This window comes from Epargyreus clarus, unplaced genomic scaffold (assembly GCF_041222505.1).
Source record: "Epargyreus clarus isolate Ecla_fem2 unplaced genomic scaffold, WU_Ecla_fem_2.2 ptg000018l, whole genome shotgun sequence".
In the NCBI taxonomy this organism is placed as follows: domain Eukaryota; kingdom Metazoa; phylum Arthropoda; class Insecta; order Lepidoptera; family Hesperiidae; genus Epargyreus; species Epargyreus clarus.
In genome coordinates this window covers 7,627,686-7,639,706 of record NW_027332226.1, presented here as the reverse complement: position 1 = coordinate 7,639,706, position 12,021 = coordinate 7,627,686, and the positions used below count along the sequence as shown (strand labels likewise).

Genomic DNA, 12,021 nt, shown 5'->3' with positions numbered 1-12,021 from the left:
TCCTTTAATTGACTACATCTTCCGTCCTTTAACGAGTGGTTCATATGAGTTTATTTACTTACCGCCACTTTTAAAAGAGAATAGGCGGACCGACGCATGCGCGAACCGAGAGGGAGAAGGCGGGGAGCAGGACAGTAGACAGTTCCACTCGCTCCGACCAATCGATTAGTCGCATAACGATAGCGGCTTCTTAAATGCAGATGTGTCGTACACCACCGTCAGTCGGTTAGCAGTGGCCGCCTGGACCACTCGACTATGCCTCCGGCGGAACGATGTACACGTCCTTTGTAGTGATCGTACCGATAGGCCGGCCTCAACCGCTCTCACTCGTATGTGGCACATTATCGAGAACTGTGGTCTAAACTACCTTACCAATGAAAGAACTTAAACTTAAATGAACTTTTCATTTATTTTTTTATCTCAACACTCGCTAAGTGTTAAAATGAAAAGAACTAAATGAAGTGAACAAAGGAGGAATTGTCGAAAGAAAGGTAAAATTAGTAAATATGACAAATATAATAATATATTTTTTTATTGTTTAGCACGTGAATGCAGTTTAATTCTGTTGCTATAAAAATATTGTTGTTATTGTTACAATGTACAATGTTTTGATTTTATTTTTTAATATCTACTGGGATATTAAATACGAATAATATGCAAATTTCATTCTTAAGCCAGGTGTTTACTAACTTTATTTACAGAATGTTTTATTTTTCACTATATTGTTCGTTGGAACATTGCACTTCCTTTTTGATTTTTTGGCTTTCCCTATGTGTATTTCAGTAAACGGGCGTATAGTTTTTGTACCATATTATTTTTTGTTATGTATTGCAAACATTATTTTGTGTTTTGTTTATAATTGTTCTTAATCAGTAATCGATAAAAACGAAAATATCATGTTATTTTTAGGATTACTACCACGTCATCAAACCTTGTGTTTTGTAGCATCTAAAAACAAAGTGAAGAACAACAATTCATCATTTATAGCAAAATGTTACCAAATGCTTTTAAACAAATTACATCGTAGCACATCGCAAACCAATTACATGTACGCTACACAAATTAATGGATGGGATGATTAGTAGCGGCACATTCGTAGCGCTCTCGTAGACGGTCGTAGCGGATGATAACATGACGCTCACGGCTACGGATTCAGTATTAACTGCTATATTGGCACCTTTGGGAAATTTTCGATCATAGTTGTCACCCTATCTACCCTTTCGGTGTTATGACTCCAATGATACTGAACATTTTATTTAACGATCGGCACGTGGAGTCGCGTGCGGATAGATCGCATACTAATGACGTTATTGCCGATATTTTTTATTGCCAACAAATTCCGTTTAGGTGCTATTCTATATACGTTCGCCTTCCTCCAATTTTAGGGTATCGTATTATTTACGATCGAAACTGCTGACAATCGCACGTGGCGGCAATCTAACGGCTTTATAGCAACATGTACGGTCGGGCGGCTTGTTTGTTAAATATTTCCATAAGAATTTGTTATTGGCATAGTGAAATTCGCGCATTTGTTCAGTTTTAGCGTAATTTTGTAAATCTTCAGAAATATACATAAACAATACAATTTTACAACTGAACAATTCTTCGATTTTATTTTAGATATTGTAAATAAAATATTTATTACATTCGTATTTTTATATTGCAACAATTAAACGATGTTTCATTTCAAATTATATTAAAATATATATTGAGAAATTTCTTCAACGGTATTTTGGTATCATCAGTAAAATTTCATTTTGATAAATATAATAATTGTACCTACAGTTCGATTGTATTAATTCCGAGATATTTTAAATGAACTTTTTCTTCGAAACATCGATAAAGTGACTTGAAAACATATCGATATTATTACGGTATCTAACGGGAAAAATTGTAACAACAAGCTTAAGGTAAAAATAACATATTTATGCTTATTATCTTGAATAAACGTTGTGTTTACTCTGATTTTGCTTGAATAAATAAGCTCTTTAATAAGCACAAATTTTGTGTTACGGAGATTCTTGTCAAGTACTTTGAGTGAAATAAAGACAAGCATAATAAATACAGCTATGGTATTTGGATTATAAATGTATTTGAATGTATTACGAGATATAATTTTTACGCTTTTAGTAAACATTTTTATTACAATTATCATTATTACAAATAGCATTTTCTTTTTTATTATTTACAATTTATATTTGAAATTATGTCATTGCAGAAATATTAAAATGCATTAATTAGCTAGTAAATTACAGTGGTCACCGATCCGTCAACAGTTCGATCCCCGGTTAAGCAAATAATTTGTCCGTATGTGTATATATGTAACACAATATAGAATATTCTTTCTCTTTAGCTTTCCCTAAAACTGATTAGTCTTTATCACATTTAAATTCACATGAAGCAGTAAATCTTATTTTTCCGTGGCCATTCACCAAACCAGCTCTCAGGCACACAACCGCAAGATATCAGGAAGTCATTTTGTGGTTAACTCCAGTAAGAGAGGGTATAGCTTCGAAAGGAAGAACCTTACCGCCGAACGGAACCACAGCAACCAAATCGTAAAATACGTGTACCGTGTAGGTTTTCTAATTGATTTAAGTTGTTATTTAATGTATATTAGGAAATCAAATTGAAATATTTATATGATTACGATATAAAAAAATCACCAAAAATAAAACACTTTCTTATGATGAACAGTGAAAAATCTTTGTCCCAATTATCGGAGTCCAGGGTACGAATCCCGAATTCTGTTCGAATTACGCCTAATTTTTCGAAGTTATGTGTTTATTACAAATTAATTATCACTTGTTAAAATGCGAAGGAAAACATCATGAAGAAACTTACACGCCCGCGATTTCTATAAAAAAATTGAAGGTTTGTGTAGTATCAATCTTCACGTTGCCATCATCCTATAGTTGACTATGGCCTAGACCATCCACCTCACTAGACATCAAGCTCACATGGGCGGAGCCCGACGGGGCAACGCGCCAAGTGGACTCCGGTTGCGTCCCGATGGAGATCCCGGAGTCCTCTACGCAGCGCCGAGGACGGCCACCGGGGGGATTTTAGTGCGGTAAGAATCCCACATAACCCCGTGCCGCTCCCACGGCATAGGGTACCTTTTGAAGGTTTCCCCCTCGTCAACAAAAAAAAAAAGAAAAAAAAGACCATCCACCTCTGAGAGAAGACGACCAGCTGCTAAATTGTGGTGGGTTGACGATTATAATGATGATTGAAAGGAAAGAAAAATGATGTGAACATTTTTGATGAAATTATAAAAATTATGATGATAATTTTAAATGATAAAGAATAATGATAAAAAATGTTTCTCATTCGTTTCCCTATCTGCATATCTGTACGGGTTAATTTTGAAATGACTTTGACGTGACCCATGCAAATGTAGCAGACATTGCAGAAAATAACATAGAATATTTTTCTGCGCTAAATATAGAATGGATTCTAGAGTCCACAGAAAAACATGAATAGCGTATTGCACATTGGTAAAAATTCGTAATCGTTACATTGACTTTGTAATACATTTAATATATTTGGGCTATTGAGTCTCGCTTGATATTTAAATTGCTTATATTTATTTGTGCAATGACAGCCTAGTGGTTAAGAAACTTGGACTCTTGATCGAGATGTCCGAGGTTAAATTTCAGGCACACACCTTTGATGTTTCAAAATTATGTGCGTATTAGAAATTAATTATTCTTTATTTAAACGGTGAAAAACATCATGATGAAACCTGCATACGTACGAGATCTTTAAAAAAGTTCTTAAAGTATCTAAAGTCTAGCAACACGCATGGCCAGCTCGGTGGACTATGGCCTAATCTTTCTCGTTCTGAAACGAGATCCGTGCTCAGCAGTGGGCGGGTAAAGGATTGACAATGACGACGTAACGCCACTGGGCAAATACGGGCCGTGCCTGCATATTGTAAAGAAAACTATCATTTCGTCTAACATGTTTAATCTCTGTATGAATTAATGGGCCTTAAAGAGCTAGAATAAAAATACGAAACGCTGAAAGTACACTCAGCTCTAGAAGTAGATAAGCAGATGAAGATTTCAAAAATACCTATACACTCAATCGTTCATAAACAGTTAAATAGCATTATAATTAGATGAACGCTAACGCGTCAAAAATAGCTGAACACCGACATATGCAAAAATAGCTCACGTCACGTCAATATGATAAGTCATTGTTCAGCTACCTTTGACACTTTTGGAGCCGACTGTACATTGTACATGTAAAGATATACCTACATTAAATTCCATTCTACAAGAACGAAAAGTTAATAGTCGATTTAAACACAATCAAAGTTACATACTTGCCAACACAGAATTTATTAGGTGACACAACTGTATGCGACTCATCAGACTCGGTCCAAATGGAACGAGCCAAAATCGGGATTTATTAGCGCACTGCGTTATTGGAGACTTACAGACACTGCTCTCTGCACGAAACTCGTCGTTGTTGGCCCATTATTATCTCGCTAAACACTAGAGTTTTAGGCCATAATCTCGCTACCAAATGGTCAATGGTACGGATTGACAGACTTCAAAAACTTTTAAAACTTTTTTCCCGACTTCACCAAAATGCGGGTAATGTTTTTCAAGCGTATGTACATTTTTTTAATTTTATTATTTGTTGTTATAGCGGCCGACCTAATACAAATTATGTGTGCATACATTTCAAGTGTCTATCTGTTACGGTTCTTGAGATAGAGACTTGTGACGGACAGACGGACAGACAGCGGACGCTTAGTAATAGGGTTTCGTTTTTGTAATTTGGGTATGGAACCCTAAAAACAAAAACTATAATGCTCGATTTGAAGACAATCGAAGTTACATACTTGCCAACACAGAATTTATTAGGTGACACAACTGTATGCGACTCATCAGACTCGGTCTAAATGGAACGAGCCAAGATCGGTATTTATTAGCGCACTGCGTTATTGGAGACTTACAGACACTGCTCTCTGCACAAAACTCGCCGTTGTAGGACATTATTATCTCGCTAAATACTCTTGTGACATATATGTTTTTATCCATAATCTCGCTACCAAATGGTCAATGGTGCGGATTGATAGACTTCAAAAGCTTTTCGAACTTTTTTTCCGACTTCGCCAGAATGCGGGTAATGTTTTTCGAGCGTATGTATGTTTGTGTGTGTATGTATGTATGTATGTTTTATTGCTTGTCAGACTGTATGGCCCAAACGGTTTGCATTTTAACATATTACGTTATAAGTCTTTGGATTCTTGTTTTTCCTTTGCAGTCAATTATTATTAGGCAGCTAGATGCCTTTTTTATAATATTTTAATTCTCAGAAATTAAGGTTTTCTCATGACGTTTTCCTTCACCGTTAAAGCAACTAATAATTATATTCAGTCGAATTTAAAAGAGAATCGTGTGTTCACTAAGGTTTTAAGCATTTATGTACAGAATGAAACTTTATACTAATTACGTGTCTCCATTTACTTTTATAATGATTAATTAGCGGATATTTAACACTAAGTAAAGAGATCACTCGCACCGGTTAGAACTGTAACTTTCAAATTGAATGTATCTTTTACCTTATTCCTAGAAGCAAGTTTCATAACTTTAATAACTAGATTTCCTCTAACAAACATTAACATTAATTGTTATTTAAGAGTATAGTTATTATAATAGTTATTATTATAGTTTAGTATTTAATAGCTGGAAGCAAGTACTGTATTCCTAGAACCATGGAATTGCGAAAAATAACAGTTATCATTTTCTGTATTATAAAAGTAGGTATGAAGGTGGTACAAACTACCGATTTCGCTGAATAATAGCAGTGCCAAGCGCTGCTGTATCATGGTTTGAAGGATGTGGTAAGAAACACTTTTCCGACGCATTCTACAACCCTCAGGCGGTAGCGGCGCTTCTTTGGCCAACCCCAAATAATCTCATATTATAAAAAAGTCTGACGTTCTATGTGTCGAGTTTAAAACGGTACTTTTTAATACCCAGTCGTGTTCAATGAAATAAATTGCGACTGTTGACCGAATCTATTTAGTATTTGAGTGACAAAGTACACAAATAGTTTTGTTGAACAATTGCTAAAGCCATATTGGTATTTGCTTTCCGAATTCCTGTGTTGATGAATACAGCAGGTACTAAATAGAAGCCGACTAGAAACTGTAACTGGGCATTGTCCATGTCCAACTACTGTTAGGCATAGCAAATAATATAGTCCGTAAACCATATCAAACCTTCGCAACACACCAGAGATGGACTTCAGTTAGCATAAAGTACTAAAGACTTCTTATAAAAATGAAAAAAAAAACCAAACCAGTTGCTTAAATTATACCAATTTGACGAATGACCTAAATGAACCTAAAGATTCTTCATATAATAAAAACCGTCAAGCCGTTTGGATTATGCTCGAATGAGAGAATTAATATAAAAACAAAAAATCCGATTGCTTCAAAATAAAATTTACTTTACTTCCACGATTCCTATATGAGACCAACGACACTTCACATTTAGCTATGAGTTGCACTTCCCTAGACAGGTAATAAAACAGACAGAAAGTCACACACAGAAGTTTGAAACACATGGTACATAATATAATGAAGGAGGAAAAGAAATATTGCTAACGACTGATGTAGTCATGGAAATTCACACACATACACCCTCCCAGATTGATTAGGTAAAATAAAATTGCTACGTACGCTCTGATTGTACTTGTGTGCTGTGTCTGAAGTTGTAAAGTAGATTGTAGTAGCATATAAAGCGTTTCCACTTAAATCTCAAGGGTATGAGAGATACGGTATAAAAAGGTGGTGGAATTCCTTTGACTTTTTCAGCGGCGGCTACAGTCTCGTCTATTTCTACCTCAAAGCATCTATGGAAATATTTGATGTTGTCTAGGTTGAGGGTGTAAGGAAGATTTATATAGGCATTCCGATTTATTCCCTAGGGTAGCTGTTTAGATTGGCTGAAGGTAGCGCATTTTTGTTTGGGTTTGGTTTCAATTTTTTTTTAGGTTCTGCTAATACTGGTCTCCCACCCAACTACTTTTTAAAACTGGACTACATGACTACGTGTTTATTTAATTATTAAAAAGAAAATTCTGAACTAAAATTGTAATAACACGAAAAGTTACATAAGTCCGCGCTTTGTACAACTGCCGCCCACGTAGCCAACCCTATATAGGACAGTTGTACCAGAAGCCGATCGCAAGTGCTTTGTCATTCCTGAGGGGTACTTTGGTTACCTCATATGTAAGTTAGCCGGCTTTCACACCCTTCTACTGAAAGGCAAAACTGTTTCACGCTAGAAAAATATACTACAAAATACAATTAGAGAAGTTTAGCGGCTTTATGTTTCAACACCGACCTACGAATACACTCTCAAATCAATGAATACCACCGTCCAATAAACTAAATAAATAGAATCAAATTATGAAAGATGCTGGACTTGGACTTTCCTAAGAACGCATTACATGTAACGGCTCACGCTAAGTCGGTAAAACATCAAGTTATAATTTCAGGGAAAGGATATTCGAGCGTATAAGTACGGTCCCTTTATTGCTTTCATCCCAAAAAAATGTCTTTTCTATGCTGCCTCCGGATGTAGCCCTCTTCAAAAATACTATTTTAGTATGCTTAAGGGTTCGTATTTCTACGTATTGCCATATAAAAGCTACGGAAAAATCTCATAACGTATTTCTCTAACTATGCAGGTTACCGTACGCATAACTTATTTGATGCATTCAGAACGAATCGAAAATTCACATTGCGGTGAAATATAGGTATACACTTTCTATTGAGTGCAAAGAGGCTGAAATACGTACGAAATCGCGTTGATATGATTTTATTTCGATATTGGAACGGTATGACTCGCTGAGAAATTCAATTGACTAACCCGTATATAACTGAACGTTGAATGTTCAATCCAATTCAATTTAGAAATGTAATAAATTTGTTTAACGGTTGTTGGGCCCAAAAAACAGGTAGTAATTCTATGAATTTGGACACCGCGTCTAACTTCTATCTTTACGCACCTCGATGGAGTTCCCGTACTAATTTCCAATAAATTTCTGCGTTCTCGCGGGTGTAACGAGCCGCGGAGGGAAATTTATAGCCTTTGAAATGGCGTTTACCTAAGAATTGAGCGTTAATCTTGTGTGAAAGACTCGCGACGTTCTGAGAGCGTGTGCGCGTTTGTGATTTTAATGCGTAACTGAACAGTTTTTTCTGTAGAAATACTGATTACTTTAATGCACAACGGTAATAAAAATTGAATGATGTGAACGAATTTATATATTTTTTTCTTTACAATAATGATCTTCTGTTTCAGTAATGAAACACGTCTTCACGACTAACGCCGACGCTATAATGTTTCAAGATTCCAGTTTAGTCGTAAGGGGCAGGAATGTAGTAGGCATCAGACTAGATTCCAAGCGTACTGAGTGGAGATTACAGATGTTGATAATCAGCAAACCCATGCAACATCACAAGCGCTATATGTTTGTTTCTCAAATCAAAAGTAAGAGAAAAAAATGTGTGATTATTCAAATACAAACGTAACAACTACTGGACAAATTTTGATGTAGTATTTAAAAAGCAAATTTAAAGGTTAAATTGTGATTGATTTAATACAGTAAAGTATATTCATAAAATATATCGTTGAAAGTACAAGTCTAACATAAATGTACATTTACTAAATAATTTAATATAATAAGGCAAGACCTCATTAGCAAAAACGTACAATGTTGTACAGTTAGCAATAATAAGCAAACTTACAATTACCGCTACGCCGTAGTCTTGTAGAAAGAAATTGCCAACGAGATTGTTTTGTGAAGAAGCTAATCCGAACAAACGAGTAATATCTCCGTTTCATTTGTTATGGCAGAATGAACCAATAGCCCAGAGCAAATAAAGCGGAGTTTGTGGAGCGAGAATAGACAAAGAATCAGATACAGGTAAATAATCCCGCATGACTTGGGCAGAGGAAGCATTTTCACTATTATCTCCGAGGCTGGCTTCGTAAAAGCGACCCGAGCGAAAATAGACATGTTTACTTAAAGTGAGGTGCGCTGCCGTCTGGATACCTGGATAGTTTTAATAATATCCACGGAAAAATATTGTTCTGCAGTAACAAAGGAGTCAATTAAGATAGAACGTATGTAGAGTTGATATACCTTTGTTATTATGCGTCTAAAGGTGGTAGAACCCTTTGTAGTTCGACTACGACGGCACCACCGCAACACCTATTGCTGCCTTATAACCGCAAAGTTAAGCGCTGCTGTGCTCTGGTTTGAAGGGTGTGGTAAGGGAGACATATTTTTCGAGTCGTTCCAACTTAGTCCTCAGAGGTAGCAGCGCATCTATGGCCGACCTCAGGTTGGAATATCTAATCCTGCCTGGGGTTGATTACAGACATAGGCGGCAGTAGCCACTTACCATCAGATGGACTGCATGCTCGTCTGCTACTCCTATATTATAAAAATAAACTTATGTGTAGATGATTTACCTTTAGTATTATGAGCGTGGAGCTGTATACATAACGTAAACGTCTCATAGGATGGAGACTCCATACGATGCCAAAGTCAGTGTCGTATTCAAATTTATGCTAATTTCTCTTCCACGTTACAATTATAAACAGGCTTCTAATAAAACAATTATTTTAATGAAATAATTATGATGTAAATGTAAACAATATTTAGATATTTGATACAAATACTTTAGTCGTCGTCATTTTGTAACTCTGGCATATAAAGACTAAATCGTTATTTTCGAGCTCAATTAGTTTTTGTGCCTACGTTCATAAAATTCGACCAAAAACTGAACTCGCTATCATAGTAATAAATTACGTGTACATTGTACAGTATTTCAAAAAAATACCATTATCTTTCTAGCTTTTGCAATTCAAGGTGTTCTACGATGTTAAAAGTATTTATTATAACCAACCTAAGGTTTGAATAAACAACAAAAATAAAGTTGATTTTCTTAAGAAATTTCTTAAAACCGTTTCTTTATATCGCTTTGTATATAACATATAATTAAAATTAAACTAATTATTTTTTTTAATATGATAATTTAAATTAAAAACATATAATTAAACTGCAAACAAAAAATACAAGAAGACTTAGAAAATTAAATTAGTGTTTAAAAATTGTTCAGTATCTATAAACATAAGCTAAAGCGATACTTAATTTAATTTGAACTATCGTCAGCTCAAAATGTTACGGGACCGCAACTTCCCGTTCGACATCATGAGTGTAAAGAGAGAGCGAAAATAAAACTTGCTTATCTTTCTCATTTCTGATCTTTAACGGCATGAGTCTCACCGGCGACTTCCGCTCAAAGCAAACAGACTGCAGGCACGTGCCTTGTGTACGATCGCTTTACGGTCGGATGTATTATCCAATTCTCTTTCCGTTGCATACACTGGAAGTTAGCAGACGGAAAAGTGACTATAATTTTATTTAAACTCTTTCTACTTATTTCGAATGTTACGTGAAAATACGTTTGACTACCAAGGTATTGGTTGGCGTGTGGAGTATTCCAAAAATGTACAATTAACCGGAGTAGCTATACTATAACTATAATTATTTGATTTATTATACTTACAAAGAGAGATAATAATATATTAGAAAAATATTGTATTTTTCTTTAGTTCGTCTCATTTCGTCAATAGACATTACAGTCTATAAATTACTATAAAAACTGTAAACGAATAGAATCCAAGAGTTGCAAGTAAATCTTATCAGGGTGTTACAATGTTCAATATCTATAAAACTGAGCTAAAGCAATACTTAATTTCATTTATACTATCGTCAGCTCAAAATGACACGGGAGCGGAAGTTAACCGCGACTTCCCGTTCGCCATCGCGAGTGTAAATAGAGAGCGAAAATAAAAGTAGCTTATCTTTCCCATTTCTGATCTTTGACGGCATGAGTCTCACCGGCGACTTCCGCTCAAAGCAAACAGACTGCAGGCACGTGCCTTGTGTACGATCGTTTTACGGTCGGATGTATTATCCAATTCTCTTTCCGTTGCATACACTGGAAGTTAGCAGACGGCAAAGTGACTATAATTTTATTTATTCTTTCTACTTATTTCGAATAGTTACGCGAAATTACGTTTGATCGCAAAGATATTGCTGGATATTACGTATGTGCTGGCTAAGCTAAACGTGGTTACGGACTAAGAAGTAATGGTATCTGGCCGGACAAATCGATTTGGTCGGAATCCATTTGGTAGGTCAATGAAACATCTTTTCGGCCTAGTCATTATAGTGCCGATGTTTACGTTACGTTTTTATGTGTAGTGGAAAATAGTGCTATATAAGTAAACCGTGACAAGTAACAGACGTTCTGTTGTATTACGCTCGTTATTAATAATCAATCTATCCACGCCTGCCCATCAACGATTGACGTTTGATATACTAGACATTGTAAAATTTTTTTGGTAGGTAAAAACTGGATAGAATGATTTTATTACTAACGGGCTTAAGAAAGCAGTGCAAATAAACAAACAAACATGCAGTCAATTTGATGTTACACGGTTTCGCCGTTTAACAACATCTGTAACCCACTGAATAGGAATCTTGTCGGAAGTTACGTTACTACCCCTTAAAACTAAATTGGAATACCTCGTTAGACATTGTAACGTAGGTGTTTTTTGCGTAGATATATTTCTTCAGTTTATTTTAAAAATGATAAGAATAGAAGGCTATTTTCGAAGTGTGTATTGTAATCAGAACCAATTAATGTAAGCGTCTAATGACAAACAAGGCAATTAGTATAACTTCATTAGTATATTGATTTGATACGAAGAAGTTAATATATAATCGTATCAGTATTAGTTTATGGTAATAAAATGATAAAAAATCTTCAACTATTTCAGATTTCATCAAATAACATTATATATCTATGGTTACTGGTAATCTATTGGCATTTTCACAACAAATGCAATCTTTCGTGTAAAGGCACTAAATATATTTTTTCCAGGCGAGTCCTTTGGTGAATAAATATCT

At 35.3% G+C, this 12,021-nt stretch overlaps 1 protein-coding gene across 1 annotated transcript in view; it reads left to right on the top strand.

Moving 5' to 3' along the window:
- Positions 1-238: 238 nt before the first annotated feature.
- The window catches only part of Tmtc2 (Transmembrane O-mannosyltransferase targeting cadherins 2), a 164,870-nt gene continuing 153,087 nt past the window's right edge, over positions 239-12,021 (top strand). Inside the window, exon 1 of the mRNA XM_073082629.1 lies at positions 239-491. The gene's annotated coding sequence lies outside the window, so the exon portion shown is untranslated. The remainder of the gene's footprint in view (positions 492-12,021) is intronic.